Raw genomic sequence first — 27,377 nt, forward strand, 5'->3', positions numbered from 1 at the left:
AAGATACTTAGAAGGTTTCTTCCTCACAAGGCATCTGGTGCCCACCTCAAGAAATGTCCCCATTTTGTCTTGTTGAGAGGAAGAATTTTCTATACTCTTCAAGGTCCTTCTAGGTGGACTAAGAATCAAATTGACATGAGACAGGTTAAAAAGAGAAAAGCAAATTTGATAGCATACATTTGGAGAATCCACACAGATATGGGAATTCCAAGGATAATGAAGCAACATGACACAGGAGCTAAGGAGAGGGGTAGAGTCTAATGATACAAAGGGAAGGAAGACCATTAGCAGGAAGGTGAAAGGTGATTTTTAGAAAAGAAACATTACCATGTTATGCAGATAAGTTTCTCAGTAAAGAGGAATCTCTGTTAATAGCTTTCTTCCTGGTACAGGCAGGCAGTTGAGGGGGGTTGAGTAAAGAACTTTTCCTGACTCTGCTGGGTTTTGATTGTTTTTAACTCCAAACAGTGTTCATGCCAAACTAGCCCATCTTGGGGCTGCCTGCCCTCGGCCCCTACAGCTCTGGTTTTAAGGCTGATAACTAGGGTTAAATGCCAGCATGAGCCATCTGGGGTTATGCCAGGTTTGCTAAGAAAGGATAGAGATTAGATCACAAAGGAACCGTAAGAATTATATAGCTTTTATTAACAAGACCAAGGGGTGTATCCATTGTAATGGATTTTGAGAGTTTAACCAAGGGTGCCAGGCTGGATAAATGAGAGTTTATTTACTTGAGGGCTCCTAATGGGATATGGCAAGGACCCTAAGTTTGCAGTGAGCATGCTGCTAGATGGTTCTTAGGAACCTGGGGAAGTGCTGGTCCATCCATACTGTGCAAAGGAAAAAGGTCTGAGTTGCTGAGACAGGCATTGGAAAAAGGGATTAAAAGGCTCAGGGGAGTAGATTTGCTGGAGTGAACATATTATATGAGCCCAGAATACTCACCACAGGATTATGCTCCACAGCAGGGTTCAGAATACACCACCATTCAACAAGCCATTAGGAATGTGCTGGAGAAAGGGACACTAGCATCTCTAAAAGGCGTTTCCTTTCCTCTTCAAGTCAGGGCTAAGAGGAGGAAACATGGTCTCAGGATTTGGCTTATTAATAACACAGGCTAATGGGGGATAATAGGAGAGAGGTGGGGTGCTTAAATACTACAAACCAGGGCGTCAAATTTAGCTTCATGACCAGCAAGTTTGGAGGGGCAGCTAAGGGGGCTTAGCCTTCAAGGAATTGCAGTGTCTCTACGGACAAAATAGACTAGCAGTTAGTGAGGGTGATGCTTACTACATACAAACAAAAGAAGTCAAGAATAAAAGAGCAGGAGGCTGAAGGTGGTCATCTCATTTTAAAGTCTTATTATATTTTTCTCAGTTCCTGGACCCGAATAGTTTTTAAGATCTGGAACTCACTGGCTATGGAAATGACTGGGTCCTCAGGAGGAAGGACTTTGCAAAACCATGGTAGGTACCTACTAAGCGTTCCACTAGTCCTTCCCCAACAAGATTAATGGCCATTTACTTGAATATATGGGGAAGGGGAACACCCAGACATTTCAAGGATTTTTGGACAAAGGTTCGTCATTGACACTGATACCCACAGAACAGAATAAAGTTTCCACTGCTAGAGTGGGGCACACAAACCCCAGCTACTAAATAGATTGCACTGACTTACAGTATATCCACTCAGTCTGTTCTATATCTGTTCTACATGCAGTAATCATTTCCCTAACCCTCAAATGTATAATCCTCAACTGACATACTTGCCAGTTGATATAACCTTCACATTGGGTCCTTGTTCTATTGATAGGAGCTATCATAGAGGGGAAGGACAAGTGGAAGTCCCTGAAATACCCCCACCCCAGGTACGACAAGGAAATATAAAACAATAGCACATTCCAAAAAGGATACAAGGGCAGTGGTCTCTATTATATCTTCATTTAACTTGCCACTCTGGCCCTAGAGAAATTGACTGGATCCTGGTAAATGACCCCCCTCCCCGTCCCTGCCCCATAGTCTACTACACCACAGACTATACAACCAACTAGGAGCCCCTGTCACAGTCACTGTGCAGGATGTGGTAGCACTGCTAGCAGATTAATAAGGCTTCAAAGTACATGGTATGAAACCATGGATTTAAAAATGTTTTCTTTCTTGTCCCAATCAGAAAACTTGCATTCATATTTGCATTTTGTAAAGACAAAATTCCTTTACAGTTTTCCTCAGGGACAGTTAACAATCTGATCATCTGTCAAGTAGTCCGCAACATATCAGTTGTGTTATTGCCCCAAGGCCACCGGCTATGGCAAAGCTATGGTTATTCCAACCAACGTCCTACCTGAATCCCTACTCAGGAAGAGAGGTATATAGGAACCCTAAAGAAGCTGCTTCCATTGTGTTCAGTGAATCTGCAGAGTATAAGCGTGGACTGTGACAGCAATGTAATATTTCACAGTACCTCCTCTAAAGAGAAAACCCACCATGATTTCTACCCGTGCACTTAGCTGACAGCCTCCAAGGACTGTGCTTTTGAGATCCGCCACAGTGTTCAAGTCAAGAACCAGAGTTCATTCTCAATTCTCATTTCTTCTCTTCTTTGACAAGTATTGTCCCTGCTTCACAGACTAAAGACTACCTGACTGCTCCTCCCTCGCTCTTGCTTTTATATTTCACAGGATCATTACTTCCAATAAAGCTCTTGCGCTTCTAATTTCTTCTTGACATTTGTTTTCCCAGAGGTCTTGGACTAATATGATCATCTACAAATCTGAAGTACCACGTGCAGTACAGCCCCTGTTGCTCATTGAAGACATCCAGCACTCTCTGTTAAGGATGAACTAATTATCAAATACTGTTATTTTCTCCTCCTTATATTCCTATCTATTGATTTAACATTCTTAACCCAGTAACATGATTAACTTGAACTAATGAAAGAAAAAGAATCTCATGGTTATTTTTCTGCACTTTGAGAAGTACCCATCCCAGAAAAAAATCTTTTGGACATGCCCACACCAGATTATGACTGTTTTGTTATTGATGGGTTTTATCTTAAAAGGGAAAAGTATTATACCAGATGGACATGCAGTAACTATTCTAGATTCTCTTGTAGAACCCTATCCCTTAACAGAAGCCAAATCAGTTCAAGTGGTTGAACTTGTGGTCATACAAAAGGCATGTTAAATTGCCAATAAATAAAACACACATACACACTGATCACTGATATGCTTTTGAAATAGTTCATTAGTAGTTCAGTCGTTCATGATTTTGAAATGCCATAGAAACACAAATGTTTTCTGCCCAAGAAGGTTGTTATCAAGATAGAGGTCTATAATAAAGGAGATTGCAATAGCAGATTACCCTGCTAAAAAAACTGTTCTAACACAAATACTCCCTTACAAAACAGATAAGTAAAGTCCGTTAACAAGTTCAAAGAGTCCATAAACAGGAGCATAAAATTAGACCGTGAATTTTGGAAAAAAGTGGAAATCATCAAGTTTTAAAATTCATGAGGATAAGATCTGTCAAATCCAGGAAGGATGCCTAGTGTTTCCAGACAACTTCAAATCGACCTTGCTAAAATCCTCCATGATACACTTCATTACAATTTGGACAAATTGCCTCTGATATTAAATAGTAACAGGAAAACTTTTCTAAAATAAGAGAGGATATGCCCAGTTCATGCTTCACTATAATTAACATAATACTAAAAAAAAAAAGAAAAACCTATAAAGGTGATATACACCAAAACACGAATGACAGGATTAGTTGAGCATCTCCAAATAAATTTTATAAACTTGGCTGCCTAGACAATAAATATGTAGTAGTAATACAATATTTATTTTTTGGAAGGGTTGAAACTGTAGCAATAACAATGGCATAACTTAAAAAGAGAGACTCTACAACTTCATGATTTCTACCTAGGCCATACTAATATACCTATTCTAACCACTCATAAAGAAAGATATTTTGCAGGGGCAATTATTCAAGGTTTATGAAAGACTTTATCCTTGACTCAGAAACTTCACTGTCCTTCTTAATTCCCAAGCCTCTGGAAAAGTGAGAAAATTCTTAACAGAATTTTTAACAACTGCTAGAAACCTTAAACCTTAAAATGGCATTTAATTGCAGGTCGATGCTGATGCAAAATCCTCGGAGAAAGCAGACAGTGGAATGAAGTAGACATTTCGGCCCCAAATCATCTGAACAAGCTATACAGAGTCATTAATTGCCATCCTCTCCATTGCCCAAGGATTGGGCAAACAAAGGAAAACTGGATAGACTGGAGGCTACTATGACAGAATTGTTCCCAGATGCACCTCCCATGGAGGGAGATCTTGCTAAGACAGTAACCCATCTCTGAGAAATAGTTGATTCAAATCTTTCTGAAGACTTCCAGGTAAATCCAGGAATTCAGTCTTGCTGGACATGAAACCAAGAGATAAAATGCAAGTCCAATTTTAAATCTCCTTATGTTCAGTTTTTAAGATACTGCAGAGGCAGGATAGAACTGGGCAAGGGAAACTGAGCTGACTCAGAATTAAAGACAGTAAAAGCATCAAGCCATCAAGAAGTTGGTGTAAACACACCCTCTCGACAGCTATCCCCCAGCCTTGGAGTTCCTGTGTGTCTTGGCCCTGGGGATCCCATGAGGCCCAACCTGATTTATACCATCACATGCCAACCTGACTCAAGCCCTGTACAACTCTGTTCTGAGCCTTTCAGGAGAATGAAAGAACTTCAAAAGAAAAGATCTAAAGACCAAAGGCATGTGGACTAGAACTTCTCAAAACGATAAGAGGATTCTTCCCAGGATTATACTGCAATATCTGCAATTAAGAGTTTATCTGCCCTAAAGGTGAGCCTGAATATACAAGAATATACTTGTCACAAAGAACAAGTATAGGGGTCATTTTGAAATTTATTTTTATAATTAAACTTTTGATACGTTTTAAAACCTAAATGTCTCCAATAATTAGAATATTCTCAATTTTTTCTTACAGCCTAGATAGTGTTAATTTTTTTCTAATCAAGTAAACTTTGACAGTATCTTTTGGTGAGTTTTGTATTGTCAGAGTTGGTTTGAAAAGTACCCAATTTTAAAAGTCTAGAAAATTTCTCAAAAACTGAACTATTTAAGAATAGGGGCGCCTGGATGGCGCAGTCGGTTAAGCGTCCGACTTTAGCCAGGTCACGATCTCGCGGTCCGTGAGTTCGAGCCCCGCGTCAGGCTCTGGGCTGATGGCTCGGAGCCTGGAGCCTGTTTCCGATTCTGTGTCTCCCTCTCTCTCTGCCCCTCCCCCGTTCATGCTCTGTCTCTCTCTGTCCCAAAAATAAAATAAACGTTGAAAAAAAAATTTAAGAATTATATTTTACCTCTTTTTTATAAAGTGGCTAAAACAATTGGAGATCCTTCAGGTGCCTGGGTGGCTCAGTCAGTTAAGCGTCCAACTCTAGATTTTGGCTTAGGTCATAATCTCATGGTTCATGGGTTCAAGTCCCACATTGGGTTCTGTGCTGATAATGCAGAGCCTGCTTGAGATTCTCTCTCTCTCTCTCTCTCTCTCTCTCTCTCTCTGCCTATCCCCCACTTGTGTGTGTGCTCTCTCTCTTGAAATAAATAAATAATAAATAAATTTTAAAAATGTTAAAACAATAATTGAGGATTCCAAGATAAATAACTTTATCTTTTATTAGAGGTTTGGATATACATAGAGAGAAAGGAATACAAAACCTGTATGGCACAGACTAAAAGAGGTCTGGAATGTGCAGTGTACAAACTTGATAGCTCAACATGAGAATGGCAGACAGAAATGTGTTGTCTCTAATTCAAACATTTTTGTAAACCAGGTATAGATTGAAAGTCAATATGGAAAGAACATAATTGAAACTACCTCTTTAACCAATTTCATCTTAGCTCTGGAGCCCTACTTCTGCTCAGCAGTAGAAAACGTGGTCCAATTCAATGATTATTTCCAGCCAAGTTCAAAATCATTTAATTACATTTCTATTTATTTAAAGATCCTTTTTCAGGCTTCCTCTTTATCTTTGCTCAGAAATTATGTCCATTCAGCTGTGGGAGGGAAAAAGAGCATAACCACATCTTTCTATGCATAAGTGTTGGTACCTTGGGATTTGGTATTTTAGCACAGACATTGACCAATAAGGACTTCATCACATGGCATCAATTTTTTTCCTGCAGATGGCCCCTTACCTCCTATGTAGCTTCCTAGTATCCATGGTCTTATAGAGATTTGGCCCACTTCCTCTACATCAGAGATTCTCCCTTGGGCCAAATATAGTCTTCATCCTGATTTTGTATGATTCAGGAACTAAGAATGATTCTTACATTTTTAAAGAGTTGTGAAAGAAAAAGGGGAAGAACAGAAGTAGGAAAAGAAAAAGGAGAGAGAGAAGAAAAAGGAAGTGTAGGGAGAGGAAGAAGGGAAAAATAAAAACGTGTGACTGAGATCACATATAGCCTGCAAAGCCTGAAATGTTTACTATATGGCCCTTTAGAGTCAAAATTTGTGAACCCCTGCTCTACATAGAGATCTCATGGGTTTCTCTTTGATGCTGTCACTTTGCTCCATCAGACAATCTGGAGTTAGTACTTTGGTACCCAATGATCAGGTGTTGACCACCTGGTTCATGGGGAGTTTGAGTCTTCTTGGATGCCAAGCCCAGGGCTGTGGTTAACTCAGGGTCATCTTGGCTGTCTCTAGCCTATGCAGTCTTCTTTGCCATCTCCATCCTTCTCATGCTCTGACAGTACTGGATGACTCTGAGACCTATTAGTCAACAAACTCTAAACATCAATTTGGCATCAACTCCCTCAGCCTTATGGAAGAAACTATTATCCCAACCCCCATGGTATAGAAGTATCATTCATTTCTCTATCTCCCAAAAAATCTGTACTCCAATATTTTAGTGTCTGAAATTACTGACGGGTCTTTGAAAGGACAGACCCATGAAGCTGGAGCCTGAGTAGCCTCAATACTTTTCAATTCCTTGAAAATTTCTGATTATGCAAGTATATGTTGACAAAAGACAGGTATTGCCAAGTTACTCATTTATTCTTCATATCTGTGTGAAGGCGTCAGGCAATGAGGCAAACCATGTGAGGAATATCTTTAAGACTGCTATGATTATAGCAAGGGGGAAAAGAGATATTCAATATATTGTTTTTAGATATTCATTTCGTGTTACTAACATGTTATCTTTGGTAACTTACTTAGAAATATTGGACCTTAAAAGAAAATGAATCAGTTGTCTTCTCCTTCTAATTCAGTAACACAGGAAGACATTCCAGCAAGCAGCAGGACCTCACAGCAACCTGCTACATTAATCACCCATCTTGGAAAGAAGAACACCTGGATCATTATACAAACAAGCACTTGGAAAAGGGGGTGTCAGCATAACAAAAATCTCAAATTATTGGACACTGGCTGAGGGACTAATAGCAATTAAATAAAGTTTGGAGGCTAGAAAAATAACAACCCATGTTATACAGTGGTGAAACATTTGGTAAAATTGTCACCTGTGACACTTTGGAAGGTATGTAATATATATGCTTGATAAACTTGCATCGCTGAGGAAACAGATTGGAACTTTAATTGCCACTGGCTATATTTTTCAACAAACAAAAACTAGATTAATTCAGGAAAGAGTTGGCTGGTTTGTAATCAAGATTGAAAGGAGAGAGTGAGGATCCAGAAAGTCCTGGCTTTGTAGGATTGGGAGAGGCGTTGCTTCTCATATGCAACTGGTAATAGATAAAAATGAGAAGTCTTTTGAGCAAAAAAGGCTTATTAGGATTCAGCCTTATAGAAAGAACCAAGTGAAAGGCATGCCTGAAGTTTAAAACTTGTGAATGGTTTCAGCTATCTTGGAGCATAGATCTGGTTAAGGTTATAATAGCCACAACATTGTTTTAAGAGGACAAAACGTCTTGATGAGAAGAGACAAAGTCTATGATTCTCCCACCAAATCCTTGTAGGTTCAAGCTATGCACTTGGTTGAACTTATCCCAGTCTTGAAAATAATTATGGATGAGTCTATTGGCACATGCTTCTGATTGGAATCAAACAGATGAGAATCCAATTACATTTGTAGTTGTAGTTCAAAGAACCATAAGACTAAACCAAAATTTGATACTTAAATTGATTATTTGAATTTTAAAATGACCCTTAGTCCCTAAAGCACAGGCTAAGAAAGCTCTTCACCGTCTATGGAGGATATATTCTCCTTCCCTCCTCAAAGGCAGCCAAGAAAGATAATGGAGAAGGGAGAAACTCCCCAAGGCTGAAACCAAGGACCTTGGAAAACAATGGACTTGGAAGTTCCTCCCAGGAAGCACAACTGAACCTTCGTTAGAAACATCCCCCACCTACAGCATAAAAGACCCTCACAACACATTCCCAGGGTGATTTTATTTTATTTATTTATTTTTTTTTTATGAAATTTATTGACAAATTGGTTTCCATACAACACCCAGTGCTCATCCCAAAAGGTGCCCTCCTCAATACCCATCACCCACCCTCTCCTCCCTCCCACCCCCCATCAACCCTCAGTTTGTTCTCAGTTTTTAACAGTCTCTTATGCTTTGGCTCTCTCCCATTGTAACCTCTTTTTTTTTTTTTTTCCTTCCCCTCCCCCATGGGTTCCTGTTAAGTTTCTCAGGATCCACATAAGAGTGAAACCATATGGTATCTGTCTTTCTCTGTATGCCTTATTTCACTTAGCATCACACTCTCCAGTTCCATGCACGTTGCTACAAAAGGCCATATTTCATTTTTTCTCATTGCCACGTAATATTCCATTGTGTATATAAACCACAATTTCTTTATCCATTCATCAGTTGATGGACATTTAGGCTCTTTCCATAATTTGGCTATTGTTGAGAGTGCTGCTATGAACATTGGGGTACAAGTGGCCCTATGCATCAGTACTCCTGTATCCCTTGGATAAATTCCTAGCAGTGCTATTGCTGGGTCATAGGGTAGGTCTATTTTTAATTTTCTGAGGAACCTCCACACTGCTTTCCAGAGCGGCTGCACCAATTTGCATTCCCACCAACAGTGCAAGAGGGTTCCCGTTTCTCCACATCCTCTCCAGCATCTATAGTCTCCTGATTTGTTCATTTTGGCCACTCTGACTGGTGTGAGGTGATACCTGAGTGTGGTTTTGATTTGTATTTCCCTGATAAGGAGCGACGCTGAACATCTTTTCATGTGCCTGTTGGCCATCCGGATGTCTTCTTTAGAGAAGTGTCTATTCATGTTTTCTGCCCATTTCTTCACTGGGTTATTTGTTTTTCGGGTGTGGAGTTTGGTGAGCTCTTTATAGATTTTGGATACTAGCCCTTTGTCTGATATGTCATTTACGAATATCTTTTCCCATTCCGTTGGTTGCCTTTTAGTTTTGTTGGTTGTTTCCTTTACTGTGCAGAAGCTTTTTATCTTCATAAGGTCCCAGTAGTTCACTTTTGCTTTTAATTCCCTTGCCTTTGGGGATGTGTCGAGTAAGAGATTGCTACGGCTGAGGTCAGAGAGGTCTTTTCCTGCTTTCTCCTCTAAGGTTTTGATGGTTTCCTGTCTTACATTTAGGCCCTTTATCCATTTTGAGTTTATTTTTGTGAATGGTGTGAGAAAGTGGTCTAGTTTCAACCTTCTGCATGTTGCTGTCCAGTTCTCCCAGCACCACTTGTTAAAGAGGCTGTCTTTTTTCCATTGGATGTTCTTTCCTGCTTTGTCAAAGATGAGTTGGCCATACGTTTGTGGGTCTAGTTCTGGGGTTTCTATTCTATTCCATTGGTCTATGTGTCTGTTTTGGTGCCAATACCATGCTGTCTTGATGATGACAGCTTTGTAGTAGAGGCTAAAGTCTGGGACTGTGATGCTTCCTGCTTTGGTCTTCTTCTTCAAAATTCCTTTGGCTATTCGGGGCCTTTTGTGGTTCCATATGAATTTTAGGATTGCTTGTTCTAGTTTCAAGAAGAATGCTGGTGCAATTTTGATTGGGATTGCATTGAATGTGTAGATAGCTTTGGGTAGTATTGACATTTTGACAATATTTATTTTTCCTATCCATGAGCAGGGAATGTCTTTCCATTTCTTTAAATCTTCTTCAATTTCCTTCATAAGCTTTCTATAGTTTTCAGCATACAGATCCTTTACATCTTTGGTTAGATTTATTCCTAGGTATTTTATGCTTCTTGGTGCAATTGTGAATGGGATCAGTTTCTTTATTTGTCTTTCTGTTGCTTCATTGTTAGTGTATAAGAATGCAACTGATTTCTGTACATTGATTTTGTATCCTGCAACTTTGCTGAATTCATGTATCAGTTCTAGCAGACTTTTGGTGGAGTCTATCGGATTTTCCATGTATAATATCATGTCATCTGCAAAAAGCGAAAGCTTGACTTCATCTTTGCCAATTTTGATGCCTTTGATTTCCTTTTGTTGTCTGATTGCTGATGCTAGAACTTCCAGCACTATGTTAAACAGCAGTGGTGAGAGTGGGCATCCCTGTCGTGTTCCTGATCTCAGGGAAAAAGCTTTCAGTTTTTCCCCGTTGAGGATGATGTTAGCTGTGGGCTTTTCATAAATGGCTTTTATGATCTTTAAGTATGTTCCTTCTATCCTGACTTTCTCAAGGGTTTTTATTAAGAAAGGGTGCTGGATTTTGTCGAAGGCCTTTTCTGCATCGATTGACAGGATCATATGGTTCTTCTCTTTTTTGTTAATGTGATGTATCACGTTGATTGATTTGCGAATGTTGAACCAGCTCTGCATCCCAGGAATGAATCCCACTTGATCATGGTGAATAATTCTTTTTATATGCCGTTGAATTCGATTTGCTAGTATCTTATTGAGAATTTTTGCATCCATATTCATCAGGGATATTGGCCTGTAGTTCTCTTTTTTTGCTGGGTCTCTGTCTGGTTTAGGAATCAAAGTAATACTGGCTTCATAGAATGAGTCTGGGAGTTTTCCTTCCCTTTCTATTTCTTGGAATAGCTTGAGAAGGATAGGTATTATCTCTGCTTTAAACGTCTGGTAGAACTCCCCTGGGAAGCCATCTGGTCCTGGACTCTTATTTGTTGGGAGATTTTTGATAACCGATTCAATTTCTTCGCTGGTTATGGGTCTGTTCAAGCTTTCTATTTCCTCCTGATTGAGTTTTGGAAGAGTGTGGGTGTTCAGGAATTTGTCCATTTCTTCCAGGTTGTCCAATTTGTTGGCATATAATTTTTCATAGTATTCCCTGATAATTGTTTGTATCTCTGAGGGATTGGTTGTAATCATTCCATTTTCATTCATGATTTTATCTATTTGGGTCATCTCCCTTTTCTTTTTGAGAAGCCTGGCTAGAGGTTTGTCAATTTTGTTTATTTTTTCAAAAAAACAACTCTTGGTTTCGTTGATCTGCTCTACAGTTTTTTTAGATTCTATATTGTTTATTTCTGCTCTGATCTTTATTTTTTCTCTTCTTCTGCTGGGCTTAGGCTGCCTTTGCTGTTCTGCTTCTAGGTCCTTTAGGTGTGCTGTTAGATTTTGTATTTGGGATTTTTCTTGTTTCTTGAGATAGGCCTGGATTGCAATGTATTTTCCTCTCAGGACTGCCTTTGCTGCGTCCCAAAGCGTTTGGATTGTTGTATTTTCATTTTCGTTTGTTTCCATATATTTTTTAATTTCTTCTCTAATTGCCTGGTTGACCCACTCATTCGTTAGTAGGGTGTTCTTTAACCTCCATGCTTTTGGAGGTTTTCCAGACTTTTTTCTGTGGTTGATTTCAAGCTTCATAGCATTGTGGTCTGAAAGTAAGCATGGTATAATTTCAATTCTTGTAAACTTATGAAGGGCTGTTTTGTGACCCAGTATATGATCTATCTTGGAGAATGTTCCATGTGCACTCGAGAAGAAAGTATATTCTGTTGCTTTGGGATGCAGAGTTCTAAATATATCTGTCAAGTCCATCTGATCCAATGTCTCATTCAGGGCCCTTGTTTCTTTATTGACCGTGTGTCTAGATGATCTATCCATTTCTGTAAGTGGTGTATTAAAGTCCCCTGCAATTACCACATTCTTATCAATAAGGTTGTTTATGTTTATGAGTAATTGTTTTATATATTTGGGGGCTCTGGTATTCGGCGCATAGACATTTATAATTGTTAGCTCTTCCTGATGGATAGACCCTGTAACTATTATATAATGTCCTTCTTCATCTCTTGTTACAGCCTTTAACTTAAAGTCTAGTTTGTCTGATATAAGTATGGCTACTCCAGCTTTCTTTTGGCTTCCAGTTGCATGATAAATAGTTCTCCATCCCCTCACTCTCAATCTAAAGGTGTCCTCAGGTCTAAAATGAGTCTCTTGTAGACAGCAAATAGATGGGTCTTGTTTTTTTATCCATTCTGATAACCTATGTCTTTTGGTTGGCGCATTTAATCCATTTACATTCAGTGTTATTATAGAAAGATACGGGTTTAGAGTCATTGTGGTGTCTGTATGTTTTATGCTTGTAGTGATGTCTCTGGGACTTTGTCTCACAGGGTCCCCCTTAGGATCTCTTGTAGGGCTGGTTTAGTGGTGACAAATTCCTTCAGTTTTTGTTTGTTCGGGAAGACCTTAATCTCTCCTTCTATTCTAAATGACAGACTTGCTGGATAAAGGATTCTTGGCTGCATATTTTTTCTGTCTAGCACCCTGAAAATCTCGTGCCAATTCTTTCTGGCCTGCCAAGTTTCAAAAGAGAGATCAGTCACGAGTCTTATAGGTCTCCCTTTATATGTGAGGGCACGTTTACCCCTCGCTGCTTTCAGAATTTTCTCTTTATCCTTGTATTTTGCCAGTTTCACTATGATATGTCGCGCAGAAGATCGATTCAAGTTACGTCTGAAGGGAGTTCTCTGTGCCTCTTGGATTTCAATGCCTTTTTCCTTCCCCAGTTCAGGGAAGTTCTCAGCTATTATTTCTTCAAGTACCCCTTCAGCACCTTTCCCTCTCTCTTCCTCCTCTGGGATACCAATTATGCGTATATTATTTCTTTTTAGTGTATCACTTAGTTCTCTAATTTTCCCCTCATACTCCTGGATTTTTTTATCTCTCTTTTTCTCAGCTTCCTCTTTTTCCATAACTTTATCTTCTAGTTCACCTATTCTCTCCTCTGCCTCTTCAAGCCGAGCTGTGGTGGTTTCCATTTTGTTATGCATTTCGTTTAAAGCGTTTTTCAGCTCCTCGTGACTGTTCCTTAGTCCCTTGATCTCTGTAGCAAGAGATTCTCTGCTGTCCTGTATACTGTTTTCAAGCCCAGCGATTAATTTTATGACTATTATTCTAAATTCACTTTCTGTTATATTATTTAAATCCTTTTTGATCAGCTCATTAGCTGTTGTTATTTCCTGGAGATTCTTCTGAGGGGAATTCTTCCGCTTGGTCATTTTGGATAGTCCCTGGCCTGGTGAGGACCTGCAGGGCACTTCCCCTGTGCTGTGGTGTATAACTGGAGTTGGTGGGCGGGGCTGCAGTCAGACCTGATGTCTGCCCCCAGCCCACCGCTGGGGCCACAGTCAGACTGGTGTGTGCCTTCTCTTCCCTTCTCCTAGGGGCGGGATTCACCACCCTGTGGGGTGGTGTGGCTCGTCTGGGCTACTTGCACCCTGCCAGGCTTTTGATGCTGGGGATCTGGCGTATTAGCTGGGGTGGGTAGGCAAGGTACACGGGGGCAGGAGGGGCAGGCTTAGATCGCTTCTCCTTAGGTGATCCACTTCAGGAGGGGCCCTGTGGCAGTGGGAGGGAGTCAGATCCGCTGCCGGAGGAGGTTTGGCTCCGCAGAAGCGCAGAGTTGGGTGTTTGCGCAGAGCGAGCAAGTTCCCTGGCAGGAACTGGTTCTCTTTGGGATTTTGGCTGGGGGATGGGCGGGGGAGATGGTGCTGGCGAGCGCCTTTGTTCCCCACCAAACTGAGGTCTGTTGTCAGGGGGCTCAGCAGCTCTCCCTCCCTTTGTCCTCCAGCCTTCCCGCTTTCCGAGCAGAGCTGTTAACTTATGACCTCCCAGACGCTAAGTCGCGCTTGTTGTGGGAACACAGTCTGTCAGGCCCCTCCACTTTTGCAAGCCAGACTCAGGGGCTCTGCTTGGCGGGGGAGCCGCCCCTCCGCCCCGGCTCCCTCCCGCCAGTCCGTGGAGCGCGCACCGCCTCGCCGCCCTTCCTACCCTCTTCCGTGGGCCTCTCGTCTGCGTTTGGCTCCGGCGACTCCGTTCTGCTAATCCTCTGGCAGTTTTCTGGGTTATTTAGGCAGGTGTAGATGGAATCTAAGTGATCAGCAGGATGTGCGGTGAGCCCAGTGTCCTCCTAAGCTGCCATCTTCCCAGGGTGATTTTAAAATTGCCATTGACTCCCAAGTGTCCCATTCTTTCCCAGTCTGAAAAATATTGTTTATCTTTTTGGTATTCCAACAATGTATATTGGTGTGTGAAAAACTAGTAACTTGTCATCTTGTTGCAAAAGTTTCTAGATAATGGAGAACACATACCTGTACCTGATGTAAAGAATTGTGTTTATCACTCAAAGATCCTTGGCTTTGAGTTTGATGCACTGACTGGAAGTGAGTCTGGGGTTCTGTCTCTCAAGAAAGGTCAAACGTGTTTTGGCTACAGGACAGAAAGTGGTGACCAGCATATTTGGTGGCAACCAAATCAATGAACACTGACCTTTGTGCTCCAGAGCTGAAATATAACACCAAGACAGAGTTTGGGGATAAAGAGGAATGATGGTTTTATTACTTTGCCAGGCAAAGTAAGCTGTAGCAGGATAATGCCTTCAAAACTGCAGACCTGCCTGGGGTAAAAAGGTTGAGGGGCTTTACAGGAAAATACAGGATCTGGGTGGTTTTGATAGGACTCTGGTACGTGCTGCCAACCATGTTCATCATGTCTTCAAGGTGGTCTCAAGATGGTCAAGCACTGGCACCAACCATCTGAGTCTCGTTACTAAGTATATACTGAGGTCAGCGAGATGTCAATATCAATACTGAGTTCCTGGAACAAAGGATTCTACAGAAAAACAAGTTTAGGGGAGGGGGAGGCTTCAAGAACGAGGAAGAGAAAAACCTGTTCACTTTAAAGTCAAATGTTGCTGAAATACTAGTGTGTCCATCTTAATTTCCACCCATCTTTGCATTTCTATAGCTGTTTCAGCCAGAAGGGCAGATATTAATGTTTTTTGTTGACAATTTGTATCTCTCTTCTTTCTAGTAAAATGACAGGATTGTACTTCCAGGCCCTCTTGGAAATGGATAAGGCCACATGACCACTTCCAGCCAATGAGTTGGGAACAACAGGTGTCACTTCCAGACCAAGCATGGAATTGTTGATGCGAGACCCCCCCTTCCTTCCCCCCAGAATTCTCTTACCCATTGTCGTAGCAACCAGCAATGCTTGAGGTGGTAGCTGATCCATCAGTCCCTGAGTGACTGTGACAAGCAGAACCACTCTGCTGATCCACAGTTGACATGTTCATTTCTCACTCAGGCATACTGCTTATTTTAAGCTACAAAAGTATGGGGAATGTTTCATACTACGACATAATATAATCTGTCTTAACTGATAAAAGAACCAAGGGGGAGGGTGGAGGGCAAGGTAACGGGAGCAGTTTCCTTCTTGGTACACTATCAACAAGCAATATAAAATTATGGGCTTCTAGTTTTAGGGCCAAGACATTAAAGGTAATTAAATTTGTTCCTCCAAAGATACTTGCAGGAACTGAAGCTGATAAGAAATTAATGTCTAGAATGTACAATAAAGAGACAGGAAAAAAAAATGGAAATGGAAATGGAAAAATGGAAATGGAAAAAAAAGTTGTGCAAAGTAGATATCCATAGGCTATTTACATAAGAGAAAACCCAAAAGGCTAGCAAGTATATAACAAGATGCTTAACTCATTAGTAATCAAACAAATGTAGATGAAGAAAAGATATCACTTTATTTATATCTATTAGCCTGGAAATAGAAAGCTAGATGGTTGTAAAGTGTTGGAAAGAATGTGAAAATTCCCACTTGATGGGAAAGTACCAGAGGACAATTGGTCAAAACATGGTCAAATTTAGAATCTTTAATACTGGTTCTGTATGTAACAGATATGAAATAGAATAAAATAGAATGAGATAAGCTTTATGTAAGTTAATATATATATGCAGAAAATTGCACATTTTATAAGAATATACACAAAAGTATAAACATTATATTGATTAGAATGTTGGCCAGTGACAGCAGAGGGCAATGGGAGTAAAGAATAAGGATAAGTAGAAATAATAAGAACCTTAATGATAATGAGCTGCAAACTGATTAACAGGACCATCTGCACTAGAGAGCTCCCCCAAAATTAGTAACTGAGTTACTTTTCTTATCCCAACTGAAAGTGGGTTAATACAAAGGAGCAAATAATTTTTTCAGTATCTGTCCTATGGCCAATGATTTTAAGCCACAGAAAGATACCCCAAGAAACCCAAGATCCCTTGAGCACAAGTGAATGCCAATGACCACAGTGGAAGCATTCCATAACCTTTAAGCAGTAGTATGCAGATAAATGTTTAACAGTTAGTTCTGGAAAGGAAGGGGAGGGGCTAGATTTGTAGGGTTTGCTGATTTCTGTGATGTAAATATTCCCATTAGAGCTAATTTCAAACTATCAATGATTTAACAAACAGATGGCAAAACTCCTGAAAATGTAACAATTGGCCCCCATGAGCTGGTAAGAGCATGTTCCGGCACACTGCCTGTAAGATTCCAGAACTGAAGCACAAGCCCCACTGATTTAAATGTAGATCTTGGGGCGCCTGGGTGGTGCAGTCGGTTAAGCGTCCGACTTCAGCCAGGTCACGATCTCGCGGTCCGTGAGTTCGAGCCCCGCGTCAGGCTCTGGGCTGATGGCTCAGAGCCTGGAGCCTATTTCCGATTCTGTGTCTCCCTCTCTCTCTGCCCCTCCCCCGTTCATGCTCTGTCTCTCTCTGTCCCAAAAATAAATAAACGTTGAGAAAAAAAAAAAAAGAAAACGTTTTAAAAAAAAAATGTAGATCTTGCCAAAGATAGCACAGGAAATAAACACGGAAAGGTTTTCTGTCCATAACCTCTCAGAAAGCAACTCATTTTACCTACAATGAATCTTTAATTTGACCTCAGTAGAACTTCCCTCTTTGAATTTGTTATGCGTAATTGCAGAAAAACCTAAATTGCAGAAACACCTAAAGACTTGGGAGATGTATTTTGTACACATCCTACCTATAAGGTATATTCTTACCACTTGGACGGAAGACCTTAGATCAGGTTAGGAGATTCAGTGTTACCTACTATTATACAAACATACTAATCTCTCACCTAAAGAGTCTGCTTGCCTACTCAACGGCATTAATATTCCAATCTGCTCCAATTCCAACATCCAATTTTCTTCTTGTTTCTCTTTTTGGCAGATTCTGTTTTTCAACAGAGATAGGAAAAGTTACATTATTGCTCAGAACCCAAGTTTCCTCTGCTGTTAAGCAAGGATTAAGTGAGAACAGTGTAGCGGCCTTAAAGAGCTGTTACGAAGATTAGATATGGGAGTATCAATAGAGTTTCTGGCACATGGTACCTGCTTGCACATTAGTTTCCTTTTCTTCTTGGTTACCTCATCCTAACCTAGTTTTGCAGACTGAAAGACAACAACAAAACAAGAGCAAAATTCACTTCTGACCTAAGTTTCTTCTTACTAATAGCCAGTTTATTCCTCAAGGGCATTTTTGACATCCATCTTAGCAAAATCTGACATTTATCATTCAACTTCAGCTCCCAAACTCTCATTTCATCAAACACATGGTGGCCTTTCCAGCCACCAGGAAATCATTCCAGAATCTATTTCTCCAGGCTTCACTCTACAGGCTCAAATGATTGAAACCTATAATATTCCTCATGAAAGAGTAGGAACCTTTGATTTAGTTAGGTTCTCAACCAGGCAAGTATTGTAGCAGAGGGTGCATCTTGGAAACATGGGAACATGAATGGTTGTGTGATGACTGGGGACAGAGACATGGGGGGTCAGGCATTTAGTGGTTGGAGCCAAGGATAGAAGATATTATAAAACATACTAGACAATCCCACACAAGATGTTATCTTCCTAAACAATTTTTTAATATCCCAGGTGCTAAAACCACTACAAGTATAAACTAATGGTACTTTATTAATAAGATACTGAAAAGATTTTATGTACATTTGTAACACAAGTCAACATAATTTAAAAGAAGGATGTTATAAAGAGAAAAGCTTAAATCAGGTAAAGACTATTTTAAAACAATTGAATAAGTTACTTTTTATTTTCTATCTACTAACACTGTATAGCATTTTCAAATGCATATTAGTTAAAAAGGGTTTCATATTATAGAAGTAGTTCTTGCAAAAATGACAAGGCAGATTGCAAATATATAATAGCTTTAGGACTCCTTCTAAGACACTTAATGCCAAATATTATTAAAATAGAGGAACTCATGGGGATCTCACATTTCATTATAAAAATGTTTTTAAAATTTCACATTCTTACCATCTTATGTTATTTTTTGTAGTACAAAGATAAAGCATTGAAATTATTTTGGGGTTTTCCTGCTTTCAGCTCTCACCACAGTTCTGTCCCTAATGGTTCATCATACAATTTCTCGATAACCTCTTATTTTAAGGCTTCTTTCCAATCTATTCTGCAATCCTTATTGCTTCTTGAAGAATATAGCCCTCCAGGCCTTTTTTAGCTGAGATTAAACATATGCCCACACGTAATGGGATTTCAGAATAGGAGATGTGACACTTTGTCACTATCATACCCTATGTCATAATATAGGAAATTAACACCATACTTGTAATACTGAATTCATTTGCAAGAATCATAAATCCTCATTGTTTCTATTTCAACAGTCTGTAGTTTATCTTGGCATGTTATTCCTACTTCAACTGGGGTTGCTCCTTTCCATTATATACAAATAAGCTCTCTTTCTTTTATACACAAGAATAATCCTAGACTTTATTTTAGTGTCCACCCATGAGACTGTTTCAATATCCCCATATGTCTTGTATGGAATGACTTCTGATCTTCTCACATGATTCTTCAAGAAGATACTAATACCTGACTACTTGATTGTCTTTTAATATAACTATACATTTATATTCTGAAATATATAACTTACTTTAAAAATTTCTCCTTTATGAACATTATATTTATTTTAAAAAAACATGTAATTAGGTTATATTACTGATTAATTTCACTTTGGCATAGAAAAGAAGACATTAAAAACAATTGGTGTAAGGGAGCACTGGGTGTGATAGGACTGAGAATCACTGATTCAAGGGAACATTTATAAACACGAGTTCTTCTGGGTCTTGAAATAGACCTCTTAGGAGTGAGGCCAATCCTTATTCTGGGAAGAGGCAAAGTCAGTGGTTATCAGTGTCTTTGAACAGTATCACTGCCTTTCGTTAATTATCTTACATTGAAAAATTACCTGTTTTCTGACCACCACACATCTAGCATAATGACTAAAATTAAAAACAAACAAACAAACAAACAAAAATCACAAAACTAATTGCTGGTGAAAGTACAGAGCATCAGGAACTCTCATTCATTGCAGATGGGAATGCAAAAAGGTACAGTCACTTTGGATGACAGTTTGGAAGTTTCTTACACAACTAAACATAATTACCATACAACTGTGTTACCATATATACAATTGTATTACCACACAATCCAGCAAGCATACTCTTTAGCATACTTCTAGATATTTACTCATCTGATTTGAAAATTTATGTCCACACAAGAATCTGTACCTGAATGTTTGTTGCAACTTTCTTCATGATTATAAAAAACTGAAAGCAACCAAGATTTCCCTCAATTAGTGAATAGGTAAATAAACTGTGAAATATTAGGAATAATAAAAAAAAAAAGAAACAGTTTAGCAAACAAGGAAAATACATGGATTAATGTTAAATGTATATTACATACAGAATGATTCCAATTATGTGACATTTTGGAAAAGATATAACTATAGAGACCATAAATACAGAAGAAAAATTACGGAAAATAATGAAGCTGAAAATAAAAGGGAAAAGAAAAGAAAAATGGAAAAGAAAAGGTCAGGGATTATGAAGACAGACTTAGGGAACTCAGTGCTTTATTAAAATATTATAAAATTCATAGTATGGGAGTCCCAGAAGATGAAGAGAGAAAAGGGGGCAGAAGGTTCATATGAGCATATTATAGCTGAAAATTCCCCTAATCTGGGGCAGGACACAGACATTAAAATCCAAGAAGTACCAAGAATTCCCACCGAAGTCAACAAAAGCTGGCCATCGCCAAGACATACCATAGTCAAATTCACAAAATACACAGACAAGGAAAGAATCCTGAAAGTGGCAAGGGAAAAAAGTTCTTAACCTACAACAGAAGACAGATCAGATCAGGTTCACAGCAGATCTGTCCACAGAGACTTGGCAGGCCAGAAAGGAGTGGCAAGATATATTCAGTGTGCTGAATGGAAACGATATGCAGCCAAGAATACTTTATCCAGAAGACTGTCATTCAAAAAAGAAGGAGAGATCAAGAGTTTCCCAGACAAACAAAAGGTAAAGGAGTTTGTGATTACTAAACCAGCCCTAAAGAAATTTCAAGGGGGACTCTTTGGGTGGAAAAAAAAAGACCAAAAGCAAGAAAAACTAGAAAGGACCAGAGAGCACTACCAGAAACACCAAGTCTACAGGTAACACAATGGCAATAAATTCGTATCTTTCAATAATCACTCTGAATGTAAATGGACTAAATGCTCCAATTGAAAGACACAGGGTATCAGAACAGATAAAAAAACATGATCCACTTATATGCTGCCTATAAGAGACTCATTTTAGAACTAAACACACCTGCAGATTGAAAGTGAGGCAATGGAGAACCATCTATCATGCTAATGGATGTCAAAAGAAAGCCGAGTAGCCATATATATATATATATATATATATATATATATATATATATCAGACAAACTAGATTTTAAAACAAAGACTGTACCAAGAGATAAAGAAGGGCATTATATCATAATTATGGAGTCTATCCATAAAGATCCAACAGTGGTAAGTATTTATGCCCCCAACTTGAAAGAACCCAACTTGAAAGATAGATAGATAGATAGATATAGATAGATAGATAGATAGATATAGATATAGATATCAAACATAAAGAAACTCATTGATAATAATATAATAATAGTAGGGGACTTTAACACCCCACTTACAACAATGGACAGATCATCTAAGCAGAAAATCTAAAAGGAAACAATGGCTTTGAATAACATACGGGACTGGATGGACTTAACATATATTGAGAACATTTCATCCTAAAGCAGCAGAATACACATTCTTTTTGAGTTCACATGGAACATTCTCCAGAATAGAGCACATACTGGGTCACAAATCAGCCCTCAACAAAATACAAAAAAATCAAGATCATACCATGCAAATTTTCAGATCACAACACTATGAAACTTGAAGTCAACCATGAAAAAAATTTGGAAAGCCCTCAAATACATGGAGATTAAAGAACATCCTATTAAAGAATAAATGGGTTAACCAGGAAGTTAAATAAGAAATAAAAAAATACATAGAAGCAAATAAAAATGAAAACAAGACAATCTAAAACTTTTAGGATACAGCAAAGGCAGTCCTAAGATAGAAGTATATTGCAATGTATATTGCAATTCAGGCTTATCTCAAGAAGCAAGGAAGTTCCCAAACACACAGCCTAACCTTACAACTAAGGGAGCTAGAAAAGGAGCAGCAAATAAAGTCTAAAGCTAGCAGAAGAAGGGGAAATAATGAAGATTAGAGGAGAAAGAAATGATATAGAAACAAACAAACAAAAACAGTAGAACAGATCGGCCAAATTAAGACCTGGTTCTTTGAAAGAATTAATGAAATTGATAAGCCCCTAGTGAGACTTATCAAAAAGAAAAGAGAAAGGACCCAAATAGATAAAATTGTGAATCAAAAAGGAGAGATCACAACCAACATCACAGCAATACAAATAATTTTAAGAGATTATTGTGAAAAATTATGTGACAATAAACTGGGAAATCTGCAAGAAATGGACAAATTCCTAGAAGCTCACAAGCTACCAAAGCTGAAACAGGAGGAAATATAACATTTGGATAGAACCATAATCAGCAAAGAAATTTAATTTGTAATAAAAAAATCTCCCAACAAACAAGAGCCCTGGGGCTAGATAGCTTCCCAGGGGGGAATTCTACAAGATATTTAAAGAAGAGTTATTAGTTATTCTTCTCAAACTGTTCCAAAAAATAGAAATAGAATGAAAACTTCCAAACCGATTCTACAAAGCCAACATTATCTTGATCCCAAAACCAGACAAAGGCCCAACTAAAAAGGAGAATTACAGGCCAATATCCCTGATGAACATGGATGCAAAAATTCTCAATAGGATATTAGCAAATCAAATTCAACAGTACATTAAAAGAATTGTTTACCATGATCAAGTGGGATTTATTCCTGGGCTGTAGGGAGGGCTGGTTCAGTATCTGCAAATCAATGTGATATACCACATTAATAAAAGAAATGATAAGAACCATATGATCCTGACAATAGATGCAGAAAAAGCATTTGATAAAACATAGCATCTGTTCTTGATTAAAAAAAACCCTCAACAAAGTAAGGATAGATAGAACATACCTCAACATCATAAAGGCCATATATGAAAGACCCACAGATAATATCATCCTCAGTGGGGAAAAGCTGAGAGCCTTTACCCTACAGTTGGGAACAAGACAAGGATATCCACTCTCACCATTACTATTTAACATAGTACTGGAAGTCTTAGCCTCAGTAATCAGAAAACAAAAAGAAATAAAAGGGATCCTAATTGTCAAGGAAAAAGTCAAACTTTCACTCTTTGAAGACAATATGATACTCTGCAGAAAAAGGAAAAATTCCACCAAAAAATTGGTAGAACTAAGACATGAATTCAACAAAGTTGTAGGATATAAAATCAATGGGCAGAAATCTGTAGCATTTCTATATAGCACTAACAAAACAGCAGAAAAAGAAATCAAAGAATTTGGCACATTTGCAATTGTGCCAAAAACAGTAAGATAAGATACCCAGGAATAAACCTAACTAAAGAAGTAAAAGATCTATACTCTGAAAACTATAGAATGCTTATGAAAGAAATTGAAGGTGATAGAAAGAAATGGAAAAGCATTCCATGCTGATGGACTGGAACAACAAACATTGTTAAGATGTCTGTACTTCCCAAAGCAGTCTACACATTCAATACAATCCCTATCAAAATTCCACCAGCATTTTTTGCAGTTATAACAAACAATTCTAAACTTTGTATGGTACTACAAAAGACCCTGAATAGCAAAAACAATCCTAAGGAAGAAAAACAAAACTAGAGGCATCATGATTCCAGATTCAAGCTATATTACAAAGCTGTAATCATCAAGACAGTATGGTACTAGCACAAAAACAGACACATAGACAATGGAACAGAATATAAAACCCAGAAATGGACCCAGAACTATATGGTCAACTAATCTTCAACAAAGCAGGAAAGAATATCCAGCAGAAAAAAGACAGTCTCTTCAACGAATGGTGCTGGGAGAACTGGACAGCCACATGCAGAATGAAACTGGACCACTTTCTTACACCATACATAAAAATAAATTCAAAATGGATGAAAGACCTAAATGTGATACAGAAAACCATCAAAATCATGGAGAACATAGGCAACAACCTCTTTGACCTTGGCCACAGCAACTTCTGACTAGATACATCACTGAAGGCAAGGGAAACAAAAGCAAACATGAACTTTGGGATTTCATCAAGATAAACAGTTTCTGCACAGTGAAGGCAACAATTAACAAGACAAGAGGCAGCCTACAGAATGGAAGATATTTGCAAATGACACATCTGATAAAGGCCTAGTACCCAAACTCTGTAAAAAAAAGTTATCAAACTCAAAACACAAAAAATCAAACAACACAGTTAAGAAATGGGCAGAAGGCATGAATAGACATTTTTCCAAAGACATCCAGAGGGCTAATAGACACATGAAAAGATGCTCGTCACTCATCATTAGGGAATTACAAATCAAAACCATGATAAGATATCACCTCACACCTGTCAGAATGGCTAAAATTAACAACACAAGAAACAACAGGTTTGGGGGAGGATGCAGAGAAAGGGAAACTCTCTTGCCTTGTTGGTGGGAATGCAAAGTGGTACAGTCACTCTGGAGAACAGTATCAAAGTTCCTCGAGAAACAAAAAATAGAAGTACCCTAGATCCAGCAATTGCACTATTAGGTATTTACCCAAAGGATACAAAAATACAGATTTGAAGGGGTACATGCTACCCCAATGTTTATAGCAGCATTATCAAAAATAACCAAACTGTGGAGACAGCCCAAATGTCCACCAACTGTTCAATCAATAAAGAAGAAGTGGTATATAGATACAATGGAATACTCAGCCATCAAAAAGAATGAAATCTTGCCATTTGTAATGATGTGGATGGAGCTAGAATGTACTATGCTAAGTGAAATAAGTCAATGAGAGAAAGACAAATACCATATGATTTCACTCATATATGGAATTTAAGAAACAAAACAGAAGAACATATGGAAAGGGTGGGGAAAAAGATAAGACAGGAAAACAAACCACAAGAAACTCTTAATGATAGAGAACAACTGATGGGTTGATAGAGGGAGGTGGGTGGGAGATGTGGGTGATGGGTCCTAAGGAGGGCAATTGTAATGATGAGCACTGAGTGTTATACCTAAGTGATGAATCACTGAATTCTACTCCTGAAACCAATATTGCACTGTCTGTTAATTAAAATATAAATTTAAAAAAGAAAAAAAATGTAACATAGATATAGATGGCTACATGTAAAAAATATTTATAGGTATGTATATGCAAATTTTAGTGCATAGGTTAGTATAATGCACATTTCCTTGCTCTAGAGGCTGAGAGGACCTAAAATCAAGGACACTCCAGTAGCAAAAAGTATACTTAGTGCCTAGATCTTCATTTCTGATACCATCCTCCAATGGAACAAGGGCTCCTTGGAGAAGTGGTTGATTCTAGGACTGGGCAGAAAGTAACTGAGATGAGCCTGGACTAAAAGATAAAATGTAAAACTATGAAACTTTGAGAACAAAAGTAAGAAAAAAATCTTTTGAAACTAGGGATAGGCAATAAGTTCTGAGATTCAACACTAAAAGTATAATCCATAAAAGGAAAAACTTTATAAAATGGCCCTCATCAAAACGTAAAACTCTGCTTTATAAAAAAACACTGTTAAGAGAATAAAAAGATAAGCCACAGACAGAGAAAATATTTATAAGCCACATATCTGGCAAAGGGCTAGTATTTAGAATCTGTGAAGCACACCCAAAGCTCAACAGTAAAAAAGCAAAGAATTCAATAAGAAGATAGGCAAAAGAATGAAGAAACATTGCATCCAAGAGGATATGTAGATGGCAAATAAGCCCACGAAAAGATGTCCAACCAACATCATTAGACATTAGGGAAATGCAGATTAAAACTGCAAAGGCACATCTATTGTAACAAAAAAAAATTTAAATAGAATTAATAATATAAAATAAAATGAATAATGGCAACTATAAAAATAATAATGACAACATCAACACTGATGAGAATGTGGAGAAACTGAATTACACATACATTGCTGATTGGAATGTCAAATGGGATAGCCAATTCGGAAAAATGGTTTGGTGGTTGCTTTTAAAAATATACTTGTGGGGCACCTGGGTGGCTCAGTTGGTTTAGAGTCCAACTCTTGATTCTGGCTCAGGTTACGATCTCCCCATTCGTGAGATTGAGCCCTGTGTCAGGCTCTGCACTTACAGCATGAAGCCTGCTTGGGTTTCCCTCTCCCTCTTTGTCTGCCCCTCCCTTGTTTTCCCTCTCTCTCTCAAAATAAATAAATAAACATTAGAAAAAAAATTTTAATAAAAATATATGTGTAACTACCATACAACTCAGCAGTTATACCCCTGAGCATTTATCCCAGGGAAATGAAAACTTAACATTCACACAAAAACCTGTACAATAATGTTCACAGTGACTTTATTTGTAATAGTCAAAAGTTGAAAACAGCCCAGATATCCTTCAATGGGTGAATGATTAAACTGTGGTACATCAATGCTACAGAATACTACTCAGCCAAAAAAAAAAAAAAAAAGTAAAGAAACTTAACTATTGATACATACAACAACCAGGGTGAATCTCCAGAAAATTATGCTGAGTTTAAAAAGTCAATTCCAAAATGTTACATGCTGTTTGATTCTATTTATATAACATTCTTGAAATGACAAATTATATAAACATAGACCAGTTTAGTAGTTGAGAGAGGTTAAATGGGGTGGGGAGAGACACGGATGTGGCTACAAACAGTCAACATGAGGGATTTTTGTGGTGATGTGCCTTGACTGTATCAATGTCAATAACCTGCTGATGATACTGTACCATAGTTATATAAGATGTTACCAATGGAGTGTTCTAGGTATAAGGTACAAAGCACCTTTCTGTATTATTTCTTACAACTGCATAGGAATCCACAATTACCTCAAAATAAAGTTTAATTTAATAACAAGAAATCTAATTGAAAAGCAGGGCAAAGAGAACTTTCATTGTATAGTCATACAATTCTGTTAGGGGCTGCTATATCACACAAGTACCACGGAAGAAGCATGATAATGTTCCCTTCCAATGGAAAGACTATGAGTTTTGTCATTAGAGACCTTGGATCAATTATAACTTACCACATATGAGCTGTGTGACCTTGGACAAGCTGAGATTATGTGTCCTCACTTGTTAAACACCAGATTTTTTTTAAAGGCTCCCATGAGGTATGATCTAAATTAGATACATAAAACACCATCTATATTACACCCTTGGCACTGTGCCTTCCACAGAGTAAGTACTCAAATGCTAGGCATCATGAAGTAGAAAGAACGAAACCAATTATCTAGCAAGAAACTGTTTTCTATGACCCCTGTATTAACTTTGATAAGTAATTACTAAACATATCTAAAACAAAGTATAAAGGGGATATAGAATCCCAAGTAAGCAAATATCCATTAACAAAAACATGTGTGTAAATTTTAAAAAATGGTCCAATAACTTTTCGTTTAAAAAAATGTTTACTTATTTATTTTTGAGAGAGAGCGTGCACACATGTGTGCATGTCGGGGGCGGGGGGGGAGTGGCAGAGAAAGAGAGAGAGAGAATCCCAAGCAGGCTCCATGCTGTTAGCACAGAGCTCCACACAGGGC

General features: G+C 38.4%; 1 protein-coding gene across 2 annotated transcripts in view; it reads right to left on the minus strand.

Moving 5' to 3' along the window:
- Window positions 1-27,377, minus strand: part of LOC125175639 (serine/arginine repetitive matrix protein 1-like) — a 181,338-nt gene that overhangs the window by 2,124 nt on the left and 151,837 nt on the right. For both annotated transcript variants that reach the window (XM_047876386.1, XM_047876385.1), the window contains exon 4: window positions 946-1,068. The gene's annotated coding sequence lies outside the window, so the exon portion shown is untranslated. The remainder of the gene's footprint in view (window positions 1-945; window positions 1,069-27,377) is intronic.

Source organism: Prionailurus viverrinus, chromosome C2 (genome assembly GCF_022837055.1).
Source record: "Prionailurus viverrinus isolate Anna chromosome C2, UM_Priviv_1.0, whole genome shotgun sequence".
Classification (NCBI taxonomy): Eukaryota; Metazoa; Chordata; class Mammalia; order Carnivora; family Felidae; genus Prionailurus; species Prionailurus viverrinus.